The sequence below is a fragment of the Cynocephalus volans genome, chromosome 9, assembly GCF_027409185.1.
Source record: "Cynocephalus volans isolate mCynVol1 chromosome 9, mCynVol1.pri, whole genome shotgun sequence".
Classification (NCBI taxonomy): Eukaryota; Metazoa; Chordata; class Mammalia; order Dermoptera; family Cynocephalidae; genus Cynocephalus; species Cynocephalus volans.
In genome coordinates this window covers 122,229,327-122,251,522 of record NC_084468.1, presented here as the reverse complement: position 1 = coordinate 122,251,522, position 22,196 = coordinate 122,229,327, and the positions used below count along the sequence as shown (strand labels likewise).

At 37.5% G+C, this 22,196-nt stretch overlaps 1 pseudogene; it reads right to left on the bottom strand.

Moving 5' to 3' along the window:
• Positions 1-1,473: 1,473 nt before the first annotated feature.
• LOC134386566 (actin-related protein 2/3 complex subunit 1A-like) lies at positions 1,474-2,517 on the bottom strand (annotated as a pseudogene).
• Positions 2,518-22,196: the final 19,679 nt, after the last annotated feature.

Genomic DNA, 22,196 nt, shown 5'->3' with positions numbered 1-22,196 from the left:
AGACATGGCAGCTGAGGCTGTGTTTCTCTCTCTCCTCTCTGTGCCAACATCCTGGGCTTTTATGATCCACAGGAATCTCACCAGTCTCCTGCTGCACACCTACACTCTTCTACCAATGACCCCATCAATATTTAGCTGTCTGTCAGTTGTTCTGGTCCTTTTCTGCAGGAAGAACATGCCCTGGGCACCTCTAGTCCACCATCTGCCCCGCCTCTCTTCTCTTAAGTTTTTAAAATACTTTTTGTTTCAATTGAAAAGTATGCTTTTGTCTTTTCAGCTGCCTATGTATGTCAAGACCATAGAAATTCATTTTCAAATGTGATAGTAAATCAGTAAATCCAGCACCTTTGCTATATTTTTTAATCTCATTACATGTCAAAAACAAAGCAAAACAAAAACAGATTATCTGTTAGTCACGTGCAGTGTTTGTTGCTCATTGAAGAACAAGCTTCTTTTCTTACCTCTTCCTTGTAAACAAACTCCAGTTTTTAATTTTTTTTTATTGGTGGGGTAGACATTGTGTCCAGCCCCAGTGGACAAGATCAGTCAAAACCAGTCATGGCAATTTTTTTGCTATCCGTTGGGCCAGAACTGGTCTTGTGTCCAAGTTTTGGCCAAGGGGATGTAGGTAGAAATCTAATGGAAACTTTTCAGAAAGATTTAGAACGCCTATAAGAGAGAGGCACACAATAAGAAAACCCCTTTTCCCCTGCCCTTTTCCCGCTTGGGAAGACTGTGGAGTGATCCTGTAATGCTCAAAGGTCTACAGCCCACATGTGATTGCAAAGGGCTATATTATTGGCACTTTGTGGACAGCAGAGCAAAAAGAAAGAGCCATGTCCTGATGACACTGTTCAGCTGCTGAATTAACCTGACATGTTCCACATCCAGACTTTAAAAGTGTGGACCATATTATAGTGCCAGAAAAGAAGGAAGTGCTCAAAGACACCCAAAATGATAGGGTATGTCAAAAGGACACAGGAGCCAACTAAAAGAGCTGTCAATGGCCAAAGCTGGAAAAATTGGAACAATGAAATAAATAACACAGTGTTGGTTTATGATCCTAAACATAAAATAAATATTTATGAGTCCATACTGATATAAATAATTAAATAAATAAATTGAGGAACGTAAACAAATTTCTCCTGTAAAAGAATTCCAAATAATTTACGTACATACTGCATCTTCATGGAAGAGGAGCCTAACTCCTACCCCTTACATATGGACTGAGCATACTGGTTTTCTTACAAACAGTAGAGTAAGGAAAGGGGTTGAAAAGAGTAACTTCACAGTCGAGAAACCTGATGTATTAGTTTTCTTTTCTTTTCTTTTTTTTTTAAACCAACACTTTCACCAATTCCAACAAAACCACACAATATTTGCGCAATATGTGTTTTCAGTGTTTCCTTGGCTTTCCTCAGCATAATGCAAATGGCGGAGCTGCAATCAGCCGTGGTTTTCATTCACTCAGCTTCATATCATCCAGAGGCCCTGGATAGAAGACTCTAAGGTCTTGAAATCCCAAATTATCATGGATCCATCGATGCCATTAGTGCAAAATTTGTGACAATCTTGCTTGTCCACCACATAAATAGACATATGTGTGGTGCTATTCTAGTGCAGTCTCCAAGACTGTATTGGGATCCTCAGGGGTGGCCCTCTTGTCCGTGTTGCAGGAGGGTTCCATGGCAGATATGCTGCACTGAATGTTCTGTTTTGGAATGTCTAACTTGGAAACAAAGGTCAAGCAGCCACGGTCATCTTAGTTAAAGAACATCGGGCAGCAGTCATAGCCAGCAGCTACAAAGCTATTCTCTGAGACAAATGGTACACTCAGGAGTGGTAGAAACTCTGTTTTCAGAGTTGAGACCTGCACCCTTTTTAAGGCATCAGCAACAGACACAGTGCTGTCATGGCTGACCCAGGCCAGGCAGTCCCACTGACAGAGAAGCTGACCCCATGGACCCAGTCACCAGTGCCACTGCCACCAAACTCTGACATCAGCTGCGCCAGGGTGTACTGGCTGGCTTTTCATCCACTTCTTTAATGTAAACAGAAAACACTCTGCATTTGACGTCACATGATCCTGCTGCCAGCAAAACATTGCTGAGATGCCAATCCAAGCTGAGGACTGTGGAACGAGTCAGCTTTTTAATGAGCTTGCTTACCCACTAGTCATTTTCAGACTTGAAGAAACAAACAGAAATGGGTCACGGTCCACTTCCCACAACAAATTTGTTCTCTAGAGGGGACCATTTTACAAAAGTGGCTGTGTGATTTATTCTCAGGATCAGCAGAGTTGGCTTCCAGATACCATCTTTCTGACTCCAGACATAGGCTTTTTGGTCTACCCCACAAGTGATGATGTGGTCGCTCTTGGGAGTCCAGTCAATACCTGTGATGTGTCCATTGTGCTCCTTGAATTCATGAGCTTTCACTAACTGGCTATCGTTCTTTTTGTAGATGTGTGATTATTGGAGCTAAGGAAAATCTGGGTACTATCCCTGTTCCAGGCATGACAGGTGATTGGCTCTAGTAAAAACTGATACAAGGAGATTATTCTTAGTGTTTTTAAAGGATGGAAACCTGGGGTGGAGGGCAGTCTGGACTGGCTTTGAAGGGAGAATTTGTGGACTCTGGTCAGTCTAAACAAACAGGGTCTGGTGGGCATGGGCACACTGTATTAGTTTTCTAGAGGTACTGTAACAAAAGACCACCAAGTTGGTGGTATAAAACAATAAAACTTCATTATCTTACAGTTTTGTGGGTTAGAAGTCTAACACTGGGCTAAAATAAAGGTGTTAGCAGGGATGTGGATAGGGCTGCATTCCTTTATGCAGGTTCCAGGGGAGAGTGTTTTCTTGTCTTTTTTAGCTTCTAGAGGCTGTCTACATTCCTTGGCTCTTGGCTCCCTTCAAAGCCAGCGGCAAGAGGTCAAGTTTGCACATCATACCACTATTTTTTTTTTGGCTTAAAACAACAGAAATTTATTGTCTCACAGTTCTAGAGGCTAAAAGTCTGGAATCATGTGTCAGCAGGGTTGATTTCTACTGAGGACTCGGAGGAAAAATCTGTTCTGTGCCTCTCTCAGCTTCTGGTAATGGCCACTAATCCTTGGTATTCTTTGGCTTGTAGATGCATCACTCCAATCTCTACCTCCATCTTTACGTGACATTCTTGCTGTCACATCACACCACTTTGACCTGCTTCCTTCATCTGCTTCCTTCTCTTTCTCTGACTGTCTCTTCTGGCTTTTGATTACATTGGGCCTGCCAGGTAATTCAGGATAACCTTCCTATTTGAAGGTCAGCTAGAAAACTTAAGTCGATCTGCAATCTTAATTTCTTTTTGTCATGTAACCTAACATATCACAGGTTCTAGGGATTAGGGCATAAACATAGTTGGGGAACTATTATTCTGTCCATCACATCTGACACTTCACTACTTCACACTACTTTACTTCACACTACTTCAGACAGGTGATCTAGGCTCACAGCAACAGTGATGTCATGTTGATATATCATGTACACTTGACATGTGATAAGATTGTTACTACTTCACCTCTGTGGTCTTCCTCTACCAAACCCACAACCCCAGTTTAATCATGAGAAAAACACCAGGCAAATCCCAATTGAGAGAAATTGTATAATGTACTTGTACCTGAGCAATGCAAGGGTAGATCAAAAAATCTGTGGAAAATAAAAGATAATACAAATCTTTATATGAACTTTTTGAAATACCTTCGTATTTCTCAAAACTATCAAGGGTCATTATGGTAGCCTGCAGAAGCTGGAAAAGGCAAGGAAACAGCCTTCCTGTGAGCCTCCAAAAAAGGAACAAGCTCTCCTGACACCTTGATTTTAGCTCAGTTAGAAGCATATTGGTCTTATGACCTACAAAACTGGAAGATAATAAATTTATATTGTTTTAAGCCACTAAGTTTGTGATAATATTTTACTGCAGCAAAAGAAAACTAATGAAATCATCAGAAACAAGAAAAGTCTGAGAAATGGTAATAGCCAAGAGGAGTCTATGGAGATTTGGCAACTAAATGTAATACAGTATCTCAGATAGGATCCTGGAACAGCAAAAATGACATTAAGTAAAAACTAAGGAAATCTGCATAAAGTATGGACTTTAGTTAATAATAATGCATAAATGTTAGTTCATTACTTGTGACAAATGTACCATACTAATGTGCAAGGTTAATAATAGGGGAAGCTGGGTGTAGGGTACATGGGAATCCTGTATACTATCTTTGAAATTTTTCTATAAATCTGAAACTATTCTAAAATAAAACATTTATTTAACAAAAAACAAAATAAAATAAATGTTGGGGGTATAAGCCACTGTTAATATGGTTTTCCAATGTTTTTAGGTAAAAATATCCAAGTGGGTTCTCCAGATAATTACTTTTTGAGTACCTACTATGTGCGGGAGTACTATAGAGAATATAAAAATGCATTTGTCAACAACCCTGTTCTCAAAAAACTCAGTTTCTAGTTGGGAGGACAAACATATCTATGAGTTGCTATTATATAGGGAGAAAGCGATTAGCACATAAAAGCCATGTGGCTAAAATTCAAAGGACATTTGGATAAGAAACAATTAAGTTCCACTTGGGGACCTTATGAAGAAGGTGTCATTTGCATTCTGCCTTGAAGAATAACCAGGGTTTCTACATACATACCCGAAGAGGAAGGAGAAGACAGACAAGCCCAGTGTATTAGAACAAAGGCTTAGAAAAAGTGTGTTAGCCAGAAGCATGTAGAGTTCAAGTGCCTTGAAGACTGAGGTTATGTCTGTCGTGTGCATCATTGTATCCTCTTTGCTTTCAAAAGAACACACGGCAGTTACTCTACAAATATCTAAGTGAAAAAAAAAAAAAATAAGAACTTGGGAAGTTAGTTGCAAAGACTTAAAATGCCAAATTAATTAGTTTAGCCACTTAAAGATTTTAAGCAGAACATGATTTAAGCTGTACTGGAGAAAGATTAATCTGGCCAAAAAAAAAAAAAAAATCATTTTACATGGAAAGGAAGAGGAAGGAAAATATTAAACATGTACAAGCAAGAAATTGCAATTTATATTTACCTTATTTATTTGCTAACATAATCACTAGAGTCTCTTTTTAGTCTCTTTTTATTAAAAATTCGATTTTTATTTATGTCAAATTAGAACATTATAAAAATTCAGTGATTTATAATGAAAAATACCAGTCTACTGTTCAAGTAGAACAACCTGAGTGTCCCTATATCAAAGTTAATGGCTTTCAAGTCTTTTTAACTATTTATTCTAATATTTACCTCCTTATTTCTAAGTGTCAAACATATATAGCTAGTTCTTGATTTTTTAATTTATATAGTACCTTTTGATTCTCTTCCCTGGAGAATGAGCATTTTACTTTCTCATACTAACCCGTAAATCCCTACATTCACTCCCATAGTTCCTTTCCCCCATTCTTCTAGTGTAGATATAGTAATCATTTTTGCTGAATCAATATTTGATGTTTAAATGTTTATGATTATATAAACATTATGCATGGCTAAGCCATGTGGACTACTATGATTAGTACATTTTCTTTCTTATACAACTTTTTGTTTTTGTCAAAAGTAATAATTGCCTTGTTTTTTGCATATTTAGTTTTCTAGAGCTCTTTAAATATGGTTGAGCATACTAGGAAATATAATAGTCTTTGTTCTCTTGCACCAGTTGGGACCAAATACTCTCTAAGATTGTTCTTAGGATGTTATTACAGGACATATTATCTTCGTAATTCCAATTGCCTTTTTTTCTTTATTGACTGTGTTTTTTTTTTTTTTTTTTTTTTTTTTATTGCATAGTTTTCTTTTTACTCCCTGGTTTTTTTTGAAGTACGCATATATTCTCCAAGTAGCTTACCATGATATCTGTAGTGTAATATTTTTAAAAGATTGTATGTATACGTGCCATTGTTCAAATCATTACATTAGACGTATACTCAAGTCTAGTTTGAAATTAATTTTTCTTCAGAACTTTGGAAGACCAATTATCTTCTAATGTCTAGTGATGCTGTTGAGTTTGATAGTTTTTTATATTTTTATAAAATACTTATATTTCATGCCTTTCTATGCAGCATGTTTGCTATCCCTGGGAGTTTTAAGAATTTTTGGAAAATCCATAATGTTCTGAAACTTCACTAACAATGGGAGTTTTAAGAATTTTTGGCAGTTTTAATTTCCAATATTTCAATTGAATACAAATATTTTATATGCTTAATCTTGTGGTGTTTATTTTCTGAAGATTTTTAAAGATGAAATTTATGTTCTTATTTCATGGATATAAATCTTTTATCTTTCTGAGAATTTAATTACAGCTTTGGGGAAGCTTTTACTCAGAGTTTCTTTTTCCATTGGTTTTATTTAGTCTTTCATGTCCTCAAATGTCTAATGATCCTTGACTTCCATTCAGCTGATTTAAAGATCTATACACAGGGGTGAGACATCTCTATAGGGTGAACAGAAGGAGTTCCCACCGTTTTGCACAGAAACTGCCCAGTGTCGAATGTATAGGTCTTTTATTTTGGACCAGCTAAGGGAAAAATCCTTCATTCTCCAATATTCTACCCAGGGAGTATAAACCCAGTTGTTCTTTTCTGTGAGCCAAGCAGGGCAACTGGGATTTGCAGCAGTTCCTTACTCTTGACTCTATAAATTTTTACTTAATTCTCCTCTTTCATGATGGTGCTTTATATCAGCCTTCAATGTGCAAGGCCTCTCAGAGACTAGGACTTCTCAGATTTAATTCCTCCAGAGAATAAACTTCACTTTCTCTTAGGATGGAGAATGGCATGGGAAAAATTTTGGACTAAAAAATGCTCTTTACACAATTCCACAATCTCTTATCTGAAACCTTTGGGACCAGATACGTTTGAGGATTCAGATTTTTTTAGATTTTAGAAAATAATATGGTGCATAACCAATATATTACCTAGTGGGACCTGCAGCAGCCTCCTTAATCAAACACATTGAATTTTCTGCTGTGGAACATGAATAGTAACACTAAGATGGGTGAAAAAGACTATAATTAGTTTTAGATATGTTAGGTCAAATTTTGATAGCAAATTAGTTTGAATAATGCTGGCAGATGACTTTTTAAAGAATTTTAGTTTTCAGAAATTTCAAATTTAGGAGTTGGAAGAAAAAGATTATTGAATTTCTCTCTCACTCTGGCCTTCAAAGATAATGATGCTTCCAATTCTCCTGTTTCTGTAATTTTCAAGTTTAAATCCGTATGCATCCATTGCTTCTCCCTTTGCAAGCTTAGGGTTGTCTTTTCCTGCTTGTATAGCTGGTCACCACTTGTCCAACTGCTTTCCATCTTCTAAACTTTGGTTGATATCTCTGTTCATCATTTGTGTCTTCTGCCATAATGTTTGAACATGTATGTCTTCACCTCTTTTATTCCTTAACTGCCTCCTTAGTGAAGTTTCAAGAATGAGCAGAAATAACTGTATCTGTCCAATTTGACATGTTTTCCTGGAATTCACAGGCCAAAATTCACCAGAACCCTGAAATCCACATAAAAACGTTTGCTGAGTTAATAGAATTCTATGGTTCTATATGCACATCTCAGTTAATTAAGAGGAGTGAGTGAGTTGCAGGGCAAAAGGTAAAGGCCAACCATTTCTTAAGCTTTCATCATCTGAAGCTGTCAGAACTAGAATATTATTTGGGAGTTATCCACAGGCTCATCAACACTGCCTGGATGTAGTGGACTGAATGATGCTCCTTCAGGTCCCCTCCCCTCAGTTATGTTCACTTCCTAATCGCCAGTACCTGTAAATATTACCTTAGATGGCAAAAATGTGATTGAGCTAAGGATCTTGAGAGGAAGACGTGTCCTGGATTATCCTAGGTGAACTTTCAATGAGGAACTTTGGACTCAGTCCCACACAGAGAAGGTGACGTGAAGAGGGTGCTGAGAAAAGATGCGGCAACATGCCCAGAAATGCCAAAAGCCACCAGAAGCTGGAAGATGCAAGGAAAGGATGCTCCCGCAGAGCCTGCAGAGGGAGCACGGCCCTGCCTACAGCACAGCTTGATTCTGGACGGAAACACGAGAGAATACACTTTTCTTGTTTTAAGCTACTCACTTTGTGGTAATTTATTTCAACAGCAGTAGGAAATTATTACATTGACCATGCAATGTTGTATTGTTCTCCCCAAGTGAGAATAAGCTCTTTGTGTGACAAACCTGTGAATTACCTTATTTCTAATTTGGGGCAAGTTGGCTCTCCTCTGTGGGCCCTAGTTTTAAAACTTGAAAATTAGAGGTGCTGGGCAATGATTTAAAATGCCTCTAAAATTCCTTAATACTCTGTAAACATTTTAATATGGTGGTGAGAAAACTGACCTACTTATTCATAGAATGAATATGTAAATAAATTCCAAATGGAACTAATAACAATATTGCTACCTTAGTGTGCATTTAAAAAGCAAGCATTTGTTTTCTTGCTTTTTCTTTTGGAATTGCTACATAGATGTGCTTACATATGAAAGCAATAATATATTTTATATGAACCACTCACTTGATTTGTCAGGACTACCCAATCTAAGCTTAATTTTTTATATAAATTTTTTGGTCTACATAGACTGGTCTACTTTGCAGACATTTATATGAATATAATAATGAGATTATGTGAAAAACAGATTAAAATTATTTTAAATCTCCATTTTTGTTGCCCAGATGGCTATCATCTCTATAGGGTTTTCTTAATTTAAAACTTAATGGTTGGCTGATTCAATCCTAGACATTTTTAAACGTTCATGAAAAACACATTTAACTTTGTTAGCATAGTACCGAGACCTTTTCTTTTCTTATATAATTAATCCTTATAAAGCATTAACTATGTTCCATACACTCTTCCAAGTTCAGCACTTTTATTAAATACTTGTGAAGTAGGTACATTATCATCATCTCCACTTTATAGATAAGAATACTGAGGCACTGAGAGGTTAATAATTTACATAGAGCCATATAACTATTGAACAGGAGAGCTAGGAGTCCAAGTCCAGCAGTGTAGATCCAAAGCCATGCTCTGAGCCATTAACCCACAGTGGGCCTCACTGTCTGAGGGACTATCTAAACTTAATGGATATTGACCTGTTGTATTAATGGAATCGATCATCAAAATCTGAAAATCTTGGCAGGACTCTACTGCCTAAGAGGTGTTTTGGTGGTTTTCTCTTTGGTCATTGAGTAACTGTGCTGTATATATATACTCATATGTGTGTTAAAAGTAGAGAAAACGGTGATCCCATAAGCTGTGCTTAGTTGTCTGACATCATGTAAGTTTGTGCACACATCAAGCACCAACAAATGTAAATTCTTTAATAAGTTAGATGAGAAGAATAACCATATTTCTACCTTGCCTCACCACTCTTCCTTTCTCAGGCTTCGGGGTGCTTTGTTGCCCAAGGCTGCTAGTATCTTACCTGAATGCTTCCAAGGCTTCCTGAAGGTTTATGTCAAGAACAGGCCAATTTTTTCATCTTTCCAGTTTTTGCCTTGACCTAGAGTATAGGAGCTGCCATTCCCATGACAGAGAAGAGCTGCACTGCACACAACATCCCATGGAGAGAGGTTTTTCAGAGCCTGACTGACAGACAGCTGCCCTGTAGCCAGTCACCCCTAAAGATAAGCACATTTTTTGCTAAAGTCAGTAAGTGTTCCGCAAATGGGGATTTTCAAGCTTCGGGTCACGATCGTTTCACTCTGGACAATTGAGCCGCTGCAGTCTGCTGCCTGACTGATGCTGGAAGCACGGAAGTCCCTCTTCTCTTCCCTGATCTCCTCCCACATGCTTTTGCAGCTCCCTGTAGCTAAATCCAAAGTGACAGAAATCAGAAGCTGCCTCCGTGTCCCAAGAGTAGAGAAACTGAGCAAAGGAGCTGGAATTAGTGCAGGCAACGTGGGGTTTCATATTTTTGTGATACTTCTCTTTTACTGAGTATGAAAGAAAGGAAGATCAAGAAAATTGTTCTCTGAGAATCACACTCATATTACTAAATCTTTTGCACATTTGTTCTGCTTCTGAATCTGCTCAGTGGAACTGAAGAAATGGAACCCTGAGCACAATTACCGCTATCCAGGATTTAATAATTCAGGAACAACTTTCCCCATGTTAGTCAGAAATTCATTTTTATTGTTAATTCAGCTTTTACTTTCATTAAGTGCCAAAACCCCTCATTATTCTTTTAGTAATCAGTCACTTAATGACATTTATTGAGTACCTAATGTGAACACACTATTGGATGAGACTAATTAATGAAGTTTTCCAGTATTTCATGTTGCTCCCAAACTATGGTGAACTGTCTCAGGATAACGGGGATTTTCACATTCTTAAATATGTCTAAGGTCCTATCACGTGTCTTTCCTTGTGTTGTTCACTCTCATCTATTTAATAAGTAAAATGAAAGGTGCAAAAGAAAGAAAATACTTGTATGCTATGCTTATGGCACTATGCGTGATGTTACCAGAAATATTTGTTTTACACTATTCAAAGTTTCTAGGGACTAGGAAATACCCATGCTAAGGAAGACATAGACACTAGACACATAGGGGACATTTTTAAAAAACAAATTAACAAACATTTCTCTGTCATTCATTGTCTGCCACATACCATGCTAGATTCTGGACACACAAAAATGAGTATGTCCGTTCTTCACAGAGTTCTACCAAGGGAACTCACAGGCCATTTCTGTCTGAACTAATTCTAGTGTATTCATGATAGTGTTGTCATTAAAACAATTACGTCATATGCAAAGTTAGGGATATAATTGTATAACAATAAGGAGTAAACTTAAAATACTGGGAGTAAACCTAAAATACAAAAGAGAACCAAGTACAGAACTAAGGTGGCATCTGCTGTCTTGCAGACTCTGATCAGCTGATGTGGGGCTCACTTGTTAGTTCTCTTCTAACTTCCTCATTAGAGTCCCTTACCCACCGTGTCCTTAGAGAGGCTACCTTTCTTGACAGATACTGACCATGAATGAAGGCTTTTCAATGAGCTGCATTCCCTGCTAGTGCCTCTAAAGCAAGCACAAGGTCCGTTTATGAAGAACAGAGAATCCTCCTTGTTCCGACTCCTATAAATGATATGGTATTTTTTAAATGACCAGTGAAAAGCTAGAAGCCTATTAGAAATCCCTGTTGATCCTGTGGCCTTCCCTTTAGCTAGTTTCTCTTGGGGTAGAGAAGGATTTAGGTCCTATCTACCAGCTGAAGTTATGCTAAGGTTACTTCAGAGGCCTACCTTAGTGTGGTCCATAGCCAGCTACTTGGAATTGCAATTCTTATTCAGACAAGAGCCAGAAATCAAACCCTCTTGATGACACTTTGTGGAAAACTTAGAGATAAACCAACTGCTCTCAAATTAATGAATTGGAAAAGAGGCTACAAAACTTCCATACAGCATAAGCTATGGAAGGTTCCAAGTATCTAGTATTGCACCAGAGTCTGCATGATGATTTGAACAACCATGCAAACATAGGTGGAAAACAATATTCTTTTGAATATGCCATGGAACACTTTGGTTTCATTATTTGAGAGGGGCAGATGATGTGTACAGGAAACTGATGTATTTCAGGATATTTACTTATTGTAAAACACATTTGAATTAACATTCCCACCCAGAATTCTCTATCTACATGGGCTCAGGTGCATTTTGCTTATGGTATTTAAAAGTTGGTTAAAATTACATTGTCGAGAAGAGGTGAAATTCTGTACATTTGTACTGTCTATTTAAGGACTTGCTTCTATCATAATGTACACGTTTGTGAGCTCTTTTAGTGAGTTAGAAATACAATTATAACCCAGAACTCTACACTTTCATCCTGAAAGAAAAATATGCTAAGCTCTGCTAGTTGAAAATAACTTGTTGTATAGTTCCAGGCATCAGATCTTCTTCAATTACATAGTTGTGGCAGATTACACCTCAGCTCTCTACAGATGCTCAAATGTATGTTTTGCTATACAAACAGACTTGCACGGAGACTGCAGATACCCTGTATATTGAGATTTATGGCATATGGCTCAATTTTAAGAAATACAAAAATTTTCAACTGTTTTAAACATTTGTTGTTTCACATGCAATTTATAACTATGGTACCTCAACCTTAATCAAATTACAGTTTCTAGTATCATTTTCATATAGAGGACTTTTGTGTCTTTGTGGGGTAATGGCATAGGCTATTTTATACTGGAGTTTTATACTGCAGATGTTTCAATTTCCTTTACTAATATAATTCATGTATTTCTTCTTGACTCATTTTACATTTTTGTCCTTTTAGGTGGTAGTGTTATAACTAAGGATAACCCAGAGGCCAGATTCTTTGCTTCCTTGCCTGTCTGGCTAGCTGTCACTTTGTGGAAGAATGTAGTGTTCTCATTGCTCCTTGTCCTATAAAGAATGTGATATGGTCCTTGTCCTTGGAAGCTCCATTGCCCTTTTCTGTTAATCTCTAGGATCATCTGGCAGTGGCACAGTGACTATAAAGCACTGTTCTAGTTGTGACCCATTTTCTGGGGGAAGACCCACAATATAAACACAGTAATAGACTATGTGTGACCTTAAACCAGAATGAAAATAGCCTTTTAAAAATCTCTATTTGGAAATATGTTTTGGATCTTCCAAAAATATATATAATATTCTCATTGCCCCAAAGACACCAGTTTGGACAGAGTCTTGCCTCCATCTTTCCTCCTCTTCTCCCATTTCAAAGTTATATGAAAGTTGTGGTGGCTTCATACTCATTTTTAAGCCTGCCAGCCAAAATCGTTCACATTTATGTTTCATGAGTGTTGGGCCAAGCTAGGCTTGAGAGATATTATCTTCACCATTTAAAGTTCTGAATATTATATGTAGGTTACTGATAAAGTCATAAGGGCAAATAATGTTTATCCATCATTACCACTTATATTTCACAGAATTTTTTATTGCATGGAATTAAATTTAAGGTTATGTACTTACCATAAATAAGAAATGCATAAGAGCTAACATTTACATGGCATTTTGCAAACATTAATTAATTCATCAGCAAAACAAAGTTCATATCTTGTGACAGACAGCTGCCTAAATTTTATTACTAAATTATTTACTACTTGAGAACTGTTTTAGTTGAATGGTGATTAGATAAGCAGGAAAAAAAGACTGCATCATAAAGTGTTCTTTTCATTCACGTTTGTACTGAGATAATTTAACTGTCCAGAGGGAATACACCTGGTAGTTTAAATTACTACAGTGATAGTCACACAATAGTAGGTATATGAATATAGTTGCCAGCTTATAAATACTGTTTAAATAAACTGCAAGTAACAATGAGTCAAGAAAACAATAAAGCATTAGTTAGAGGTTAACAAATTAGGAATTTAGATGAATCTGAGACCAGGGATTTGCTAAGAATGTATAAATGATTAGTGCATTTGTTTCCTATGTCTGCTGTAACAAATTCCTACTAACTTAGTGGCTTACACAACACAAATTTATCATCTTACAGTTGTGGAGGTCAGAAGTCTGAAATGGGTCTCTCTGGGATAAAAATCAAGGTATTGGCAGTGCTGCATTCTTTTCTGGAGGTTCTAGGGGAAATATGTTTTCTGGCCTTTTCCAGCTTCTAAGGCTGTTCACATTCTTTGGTTCCTGGCTCCCTTTCATTCTCAAGGTCAGCAACGGCCATTCAAATCTCTCTCAGTGTGATCACTCTAACACTTACCCTTCTGCCTCCCTCTTTCACATTTAAGGACCCTTGTATTACATTGGGCCCACTTGGATAATCTAGGATATTATTCCTAATTTAAGGTCAGCTGGTTAGCAACCTAATTCCACATGTAACCTTAATTCCCTTTGCCCTATAATGTAGTCACAGTTTCCAGGATTAGAACATAGACACTTTTGGGGAAACCTTTATTCTGCCTACCACAGGAAGGTAACATGATACAATCATATGATATAGCACAATTCCCACCCAGTCGAGTTAAGACTGCCTCTAAATTGAGAACTGCAGGGACTATCTTCTTCTAAGCCTCAGCTCGTGCCTCTGGGGTTTCAACTATAATGTATCTAAAGAGAATTACTCAAGTCAGAAACCTGAGCATCATTCTCAAAACTGCTCTTTCCCACCACCTATATCTAATTTTCTCATCAAGATCTGTTAATTTTACCTCTTAAATATCTCCTGAATTTCTTCCCTTTGTTGCATCCCTCACCTTTTCTTAGCTTAGAATCCCATCGTCTTTCACCAGAACTATTGCATTTACCTCTCAACAGGTGTTCATGTCGAAAGTCTGTGAAGTTAGTCCATCTTTATCCCCCGTACAAGTATTATGGTGGGCTTTCCAAAACACAAGTCTGTTTATGTCATTCCCCTTTTATAACTGTTTAAAGGCTCCTCAACTTTTATAGCAGGAATTCTCATTGGGTTGGAAGAATTAGAATACTTTAAAAGGAATTTTGAACTACACAAATTGCCACTCATCTGCCCCGAAAGTTTCTAAGATGTTACTTTTGGGATCATACTCCTTCCTTCTCATTGGCCAACTCTTTGAAAGTTGTTGCATATGTATCTGGTACACTGAATAAGCTTAACTATGGGATACGGAGCAATTATTTTGACCCCATGGTCCTTTAACACTTTAGTTTTTTCTCTGCTTTAGATGAAAACTCCAACAGTCTATTGACCTTTCTAATTAATCTCAGGTAACACAAAGTCATAGGATCATCAAATATAGCTGGAGAGAATTACCCCAAAAAGAAACCTGAGCATGATACTCCAAACCCCCTTATCCTCATCATCTATATAAAATATGTTTACCAAAAGCTGTCAGTTATGCCTGTAGACATTTCTTAGATTTGTTTAGTTTAATGCTACAGATAAAATTTCCAACTTCTTTCAAATTAAATTTATTCCCCTTTTCCTAGATAGACCAAGTGGTGGAAAGCTTGCAGTTGGGGAGGTGTATGCTCTCAGGACCTGACTGAAGTTAAAAGCCTCCTTCTTCTTGGGTGGTGAAACTGTGGGTCTTCTAAAAACTCTCAACACTGGGGAGCTCTCACCTGCATTTCCCTTAATGGAGGTAATATACACATCTGTGATCGTAGAAATGCTGTCATATTTTAAGCATCACTGTGCTGAGGCCTGTTTGCCCCTGTGGGTGACCTTATAATAAGGAAGCTCACATGTGGCCCATATGAAAAACACTGCTGTATGCTTTGTGTCAACCAAATCTGGGAATCAGGCAACTGAAACTTGTTGCCTCTCTTTCCTTCCTCCTGCTTGGAACAGCTAGCCACCCCCACTCTGTCTTTTGGATTTCTCAGTGGGAGTCAGACTTCAATCCACTGCATCATCCCAACAGCAAGGACACTTATCAAGCTCTCTGTTGAAGATCTCTCATTAGAGTTGAGGCGAGGGGTGAATCAATCATTTCCCTCAGAGCTGGTATTTCTCATAGCAGACTAGCCCATGAGCAGCTCTGTCCAGAGTCCCTACAAATTCTCTTCAAAACTCCTCCCTCAACTCTTCTATGTTCTTCCCATGGGTGAGAAATTTAAGAGTCTCTAATAAGTACTCTTTTTAGATTTTACTTGGTGTGGTGGTTAATTTTATGTATTTACTTGACTGGGCCACATGTTGCCAGATATTTGGTAAAACATTATTCTGGGTGTGTCTGTGAGGGTATTTTTGGATGAGGTTAACATTTGATCAATAGACTGAGTAAAGCCTATCACCCTCCATAATGTGGGTGGGCTTCCATCCAATCAGTTGAAGGTCTGAATAGAATAAAAAGGCCGACCCTCCCCTGAGTAAGAGAGGATTCCTCCTGCCTAACTGCCTCTGAAACTGAGACATAGGCTTTTTCATGCCTTTAGTCTCAAACCAGCACCTCAGCTCTTCCTTGGACTTGAGGCTGCTGACTTTTGGTCAGAAACTACACCATCAGCTCTTCTGGGTCTCCAGCTTATTGACATATATACACACACACAGAGATGGTCCCTGACTTACGATGGTTCCACTTATGATGTTTTGACTTTATGATGGGTTTATTGGGGTAGTAAATGCATTTTGACTTATGTTATTTTCTACTTATGATGGGTTTATTAGGACATGACCCCATCATAAATCAAGGAGCATCTGTACGTGTGCATCCTATTGGTTCTATTTTTCTGGAGAACCCTGAATAATACACTTGGTGATCTATCTCATAACTCATTTTGGTTTCTAATATTTGTTGCCTTATATTCTCAGTCAAATTTCCATTTAAACATTCAGCTACATAGCTCATATGTGATGAGAAATGTTATATGATAGGAGTGTAGAGGCAGACAAAGGATGAAAAGCCCTTTCCTCTAGATCTGTGTTGCCAAATACACTAGTCACTTCTGGCTATTTATATTTCAATTTAAAACAATTAAAATGAAATGAAGTTTTAAAAAGTTGAATTACTTAGTGGCACTAGACACATCTCAAGTACTCAATAGTCACATGTAGTTAGTAGCTACCATGTTGTACAGCACAGATAGAGAACATTTCCCTCATTGTGCAAAGTGCTATGAGGTAGCATCGCTCTATATAAGTCTAAGTGCACTTACCTACTAGAGTACACCAGGTGCCTTCTTTCTTCTGATCAAATCATCATCATTCTCTAGCTTACATCCTAATCTAGATATACAGAAAAATTTCCCACTCTTTGAACTTCACCCAGATTGTTTTCTCTCCATGGAATGCTCTTTTTTCTTTCTTTTTTCTTCTTCTTGCTCAGCTTCTTACTTCACTGCAGTGTCCTTTATATATATGTGATGCCCCATCTATATTTCTATAGCACTTATTTATTATTACGTTAAATGATTATTGTTCACATATTTTCTTGGGTGTTCACTGGGTTCTGAGCTTCTTAAAAAAGGAGATTATTACTGATATGTCTATGTACAGCATTTAGCACAGTATATGGCGTGAAGAAGACACACAAACATATTTTTAAATGACTTAGTGACAAAGATCCTTACTAGATTAAAAACGACTGGATGTGTCCACTCATGGATCAACATAGATTCTATTTTTAATACAATAACTCCTAAAAGTCCATGGTTATTCTGTTAAGTTCTCTTACATAAGTTAACTCATGACCTAGTGTTATGGGCTGAACTGTGTACCCTCAAAATTCACATGTTGAAGCCCTAACCCATAGGACCTCAGACTGTGATTATTTGGAGATAAGGTCTTTAAAAAGATGATTAAGTTAAAGTCAGGCCTTTAGGGTGGACCCCAATCCAACCTGACTGGTGTTCTTATAAGAAGAGGAGATTTGAATACACACCTGCACAGAGAAAAAGCCATGTGAGGACACTATGAGAAGGTGGCTATCTGCAAGCCAAGGAGAGAGGCTTCAGAAGAAACAACCCTGTTGCTACCTGATCTCAGCCTTCCAGCCTTCAGAACTGTGAGAAAATAAATTTGTGTTGTTTAAGCCACCCTGTCTATGGTATTTTGTTGTGGTATCCCCAGAAAACTATACATCTAAAAAGACATCTGATATGTTCAAGTAATTTTTCAAAGTATAAGTACGTATATTAGAACAATACATTTAAAAAACAGAAAAATTTTAAGAAAGTTAAATACATTCTAGTGTTTTCTTTAATATCCATGTAGTACCAGATGAGACAAACCATGGTTTCAGGGAACAGGGTTTCAAGAGACAGGGTTTCACAAATATATTTTCAGCTTGCATCTACTCTTAGAAGTTAGATTTGTAGAGCTTAGAGAGGTGAAACTAACAAGTCAAATAATGAAATATGAGAAATAATAAAATAGAAGATGATGAAATCTTGAACAAGAAGCTTTATCTGGACAATAAGTTTCCAGAAAGACATTTGAATCAGAGGGATGAAACAGTGGTGCAGCTGGAATTTAAATTCTATACAGACCTGGGATCCTAGCTCAGTTCTTTCAGGTCCATAAGAGGTTAAATGCTAGGACATTTCTTGGCTCTGAATTTCTCTTTTTCTCTCTTGAACTAGTTTTGACCCAATATCTATACAGACTGAGCATTTAATGTGCTAGCCTTGTATAGCTTTTGTCTTTCTCTAGGTATAACGGCTTTCAACTGTGCTAGTCATTCTAGTGTTTTCTCTAACTTCTAGTGGGAAAATGTTAGGATTTTTTCTAAAATTGTGGCCCTCATTTCCTACTGCCTGATTCAGAGACCACCAGTGTTAGAAAGAGCTCTTTGCCTATCTAATTCAGTTGACTGTGGAGGAGCTTCTAAAAGCCCCAGAAAATCGTCACAATAACTTTCTATCTCGAGACAAGATTGTGTTTTCTTTATACTAATGTGCGGAGGCCATTATGTTGGGGCACAAACCTGAATTCTTTGGCTCTGGGCTTTCATTATCAAGAGCTACATTAAGTTCACTTTGTGGGCTTGTGATTCTATGATTCTGCATGACCGAATCTTCTGTTTTGTGGCTTCAGGGAGGAGAAATTCTGGTAGGGAGTCTGGCAAGTGCACCAAAAGAGTGTCCTAAAATTCATGTTTTATTGCCTTCTCTTTTCTATATCTGGTAACCACCAAATGACCATCCTGAAGACTGCCCCTTTTCTGTATTTTCATAGTACAGGAATATATGGACTGGGTGAGGTATGTGTTTACATACATATATAATTGCATGTATATTTATTTGTACAGGTTTATATCATAAAATGCATATTTAACTTAAGTTTCTAGGCTACAGACTTAAACTAATGAAGAGAAATAATTGCTACGCACTTAAGTTCATTATCTTTCTCCTTCTCACAGGGACTTTATCAAGTACATAGTAATATCTTAGTTTTCCAGATCCAAGGTCACTACAAAATAAGGCTGGCTGCTGTTAAAACAATTCTCTCTGGCTTACCCAAACAAAGGTTAATTCTTACCCATACATACCAATGCAGAGGTACTTAGTTGGGTGGTTTTAGCCCAAGTGGTTATTGGGAGATCTGGGCCCCTTCCATTGTGTGACTTCACAATTTCTGAGATTTTTCACTTCCAGATGCACAGCCTGGGGAGAATGGGTTTGGAAAATTACTTGTGATATTTTAGGAGCCTGGCTTGAAAGAAGCTTCCATCACTTCTGCCCACATTCTACTGTCTGACCTCAGCCATGTGGCCAACCTAACTGCAAGGGATGCTGGGAAATAGAGAGGTACACACTAACATGGACAAACTCTAGTAGTTCCTGGGCCTTCACACAGTCAGTATGTAGAAAAACCCCAGAGACTCTAAAATCTGCATTAGAAAACATGTTTGGCAAAATCACTTTGAAATTCCATAGGTGCTTCAGGATGATATGAGAATATTTCCAAACTTCTTCACAAGGCTTTTTGTTTACCAACGTGTAGATTTTAAGATATTTACTAATTTTGTGGGGACAATAATAATAATTAAAAAAAAGGACTTTGGCTGGTAAAATCTTCAAGGGTCCCCACTCAAAACTGAAAACAACTTTTAATTGTCAGTAATTAATTGTACTTTTAATAAATGCAGGTGAAATGATGAAGAGAAATGAGTTAAGCATACATAATTGATGCTCAAAGTAATGTTTATTTCACCAAGAGATTTCTTGGTAGGAAGTTCAGGGAAGTTGTATGCACAAAGCTTCCCATTTGTTATACTAATGTAGGCACTAACAACTGTAATATTCCTCCACTGACTAGAACCCAAATACCTGACACTAGATTTCATGCTCTAAATACTGCCTTTATTTTCTCAGTGAATACTATTAGCTTTCAATTATTGCAATTATTAGTGGTAATTTAGAGAGGCCTACTACATTTTGCATAACCAATAACTTACAAAATGCTTAGATTTATAGTAAGTCAAGTATATCGTAGCTGCCTCACTTGGCAGTCGTGGTCTAGTAGAAGTGACTGGGGTTTTAATCTTGGCCTTATCATTTTGCTGTGTGATCTTGGGCAAGTTACTCCAACTCTGCAAGCCTAAATTTCTTCATTTATAAAATGAAGATAAAAATATTTGCCTTTTTGGAGGAATTTTACGTGAGATTTACTGTTCCCCAAATGTTGACTATAATAGCAATAAAAACAATCATTGTGGATGTTAGTACTGTTATCTTGGTTTCATTATTTTTTTCCCTGTACTAGAGATAATATCTGCACTGCAGTGAGAAGTAAAGGAGCTATATATAAAATGCCTGATATACAATAGACACTCAGTTGAATTATCTCTCTTTTCCTTTCTAGCCAAAACAGAACCCACATCTATCTCTCCATTTAGTTGCAAGACTTCTGACACTGTTCTGGGTAAGTCCTTTAGACTTGGTGAGAGTCCTTTACATTATGATTTTAAAGAATATTTCTGCAAATTTTCAGAGTTGAATGGGAGATACTTGGTGTTTAATATTTCTTTGGTCAAGATTTTTTCCACAATTGCCTCCATTTGTGGGTTATTAAGTTGGTTATACCTCTTAGAAATCATTCAGGTTGTGAACATTATGCGGTAGTCATCAGGCCCTATAGTCTCTTCATCTTCATATAAATCAGGTTTGTCTGATCCTAAAGCCACGCCCTTTCTGTTTAATTTAGAGATAGATTTATTTCCTGTTTTTATTTCTTATACATAGAAAGTCTATTATCAGTTATGGGAGCCATATATGCCAATAGGTTCTGTTTGCATTGGGAAATCTGGATTTTTCTCTGTGCTGTATTCAGATTTAGTATTTGTGTTATGGTACCCTGGAAAATGTCCATTGCCGCTACCCAGGGCTATAATTAATAAGCACCCAATTATTTGACAACAGTGTTAGACATCTAAGATAAAAGACTGGGAATCAACTACAGAAGGTCACATTATTGCAGGCATTGATGTTTCCTATATCAACCCTAGTCCTCAAATAGAAGATTTTTAACTGATGATTTCAAGTAAGGAAAAGAAGAAATAATGCATAGGGGAAATATCTTAAGAACTTCTGAATTCAAATATAGTAAAATGATTTTCCCTTAAGAGTCTGTGGTGCTTTCTACTGACCTGTTGGTTTTGCAGCACTAGATTAAATTGAAATCCTCGACTGAACTGGAGAAGGAAGAAGTAGGAGATATGAGTAAGTTTAGCTGCATCTTTGCTTTTGTCTTGGAGTGAAGACTGCTCTTGAAAGCAATTCCTGCTGCCTTGACAATTTCCCTTTCTCTTTTGAATTATGGAAATAGGTACTACAGTAGAGTTGTTATTCTTCTTGTTCTGTATTGCAGTCTTTCTCCCCATCCATGTTTCTTTCTTAATTAGGATTATCTGACATCTCTCACTGCAAAATGTTAGGTAAAATCCATGATTCTCCAGGCTTCTAAGCAGCAACATGATCAGTAAGACTAGCTTCTGGCAGGAAAGTGAAATTATTTTTAATGTTAAACAAAGTAACTGCAGGATTCCACCTGCAACCCAGTTTCTCTGGGAAATGATAAAAGATGAAGTCAGGACATTACTCTCTGATCAAATGGATTGCCTTTAGACAGAGCTTTTAAAAAAGAATCCTAACCCAAAGCCACACAGCTGTAAGCCCAAGATGTAGCAAAAAATGAGGCATTTATAGGAATTGGAGATTAGCAGAGCCTCATTAGGGACCTAGGTGGGGGAAGCCACAGGAAGGCAGGTATATTTTACTGTGGATGGGCCTGAACATTGGGATGGATTCATCTTAGAGAAACATTTTCTTTTTTTGCATTACATTTGACTAAGAAATAAAATGTTCCAAGAGACCCAAATACCATTTTAGGGAGTTCTAGTGTACTAATATAAATTTGCTGATTTATTGGGCAAGAGGTTCTGATCCCTTGACATACGTTCCTCTCTGAAGTATCTTAGGAGATAGGTTGATATAGTTGACTGGAGGGAGACTCAACAAATGGGGGCAATTTGGAGAAGATTGCATCATGATTTGTATCTCTCCAGGTGAGGCTGATACTTGCTTCCTTAAATGGCTACAGTGCAGGAATTAGCATGGTGGTGCCCTTGAAAGATGAATGAAGACACACAGAGCTATTAATCTTCTGTTGGGTTAGGGCCATAGCTATGCTAATTGTCTGGTTGGGGTTATTGTTGGACTCCTGCCGATGTAGCCAATTGTCTTGGTAAGTGACTATGCCAATTGTATGGCTGAGGCA